Source organism: Octopus bimaculoides, chromosome 4, assembly GCF_001194135.2.
Source record: "Octopus bimaculoides isolate UCB-OBI-ISO-001 chromosome 4, ASM119413v2, whole genome shotgun sequence".
NCBI lineage: Eukaryota > Metazoa > Mollusca > Cephalopoda > Octopoda > Octopodidae > Octopus > Octopus bimaculoides.
Window position 1 is genome coordinate 85,564,169 of NC_068984.1, and position 319 is coordinate 85,564,487.

The window sequence follows — 319 nt, forward strand, 5'->3', positions numbered from 1 at the left end:
TGTCTTCAGCTTTCTTTCCATCATCTTACACTCCCCGAGTAATGTCATTTTGTTTTCGTTTTAATTTTTGCCAAATTTAATTCTCATCATTATTGTTACACTAATCACTCACATCACCGTCGTCGTAATTATTTTTTATTTTTTGAAAACAGTCTCCCACCCATCCCTTCACCTCATAGACAACAATACACTATAATCAACCAAGCATTTATACATATATTACAAACATACACACAAAGCTAAATATCCTCAACACCCCGTATAATACACACACACACACACACACACACACACACACACACACACACACACACACACA